This window comes from Tupaia chinensis, unplaced genomic scaffold (genome assembly GCF_000334495.1).
Source record: "Tupaia chinensis unplaced genomic scaffold, TupChi_1.0 Scaffold143746_1, whole genome shotgun sequence".
NCBI classification, from domain to species: Eukaryota; Metazoa; Chordata; class Mammalia; order Scandentia; family Tupaiidae; genus Tupaia; species Tupaia belangeri.
The window spans coordinates 80206-81009 of NW_006203595.1; the positions used below are offsets into that span (position 1 = coordinate 80206).

The 804-nt window shown below is 35.7% G+C and overlaps 1 pseudogene; it reads right to left on the reverse strand.

Moving 5' to 3' along the window:
* The window catches only part of LOC102469703 (homeobox protein DBX2-like), a 16458-nt pseudogene extending 15873 nt beyond the window's left edge, over positions 1-585 (reverse strand).
* Positions 586-804: the final 219 nt, after the last annotated feature.

Below are 804 nucleotides of genomic sequence, written 5' to 3' on the forward strand. Positions count from 1 at the left end.
TGTTGTGTATAGTGGAATAAAAAAAAAAAAAAAAAAAAGAGGGAATATAAGGTGAAAGGGGGAAAAAAAAAAAAGAAAAGAAAAACCAGAGGTAATGAAACACTTTTGGTACAGCTACTCTGGAGACTGAGGCAGGAGGATTGTGACACAGAAAGACCTTGTCTCAAACAACACACACACACACACACACACACACACACACACACTCACACACACACAAAGAGAGAGAGAGAGAGAGAGAGAGAGAGAGAGAGAAAGGAGAGAAAGGAACCAGGCTGAAAAATTCCTATTGTCCAATGACACTGTAATGTCATATACAATGAATTATGTGCTTGTGATGAAGCTGGTATAAACACTGTGATGTCAGGTGTATAAAAGTATAGCCCACACTATGTATACTACATAATACTTAGTAAAGGTAATAAATGACTTTTTTACTGACTGAAGTACTTACTATACCATTATCATCAGTTTTACTGTAAAACTCTACTATAAAACAGTATGCCACATTAAACCAGCAGTTACCTCATACTTCTCATATTTACCATGTCTCTTGATTGCATCATTTTCTCTTATTTTGTTCATTATGGGCACTAAGTATGCAAAATCCACTGCTAATATTGACAATAGATGCCACATTGAGTGATTGACCTGGAAACAAAATTAAAAGTGATTAAAGACTACAAAGGTGGAAAATTAGTGATGAATGCTGCTCTCTAGTCAGACTTGTTCCATTCCACCACAGCTATGATTTTGAAGAACAAGAACAGAGTGACAGAAGTTGTTAAAGGATCTGCTTCATTA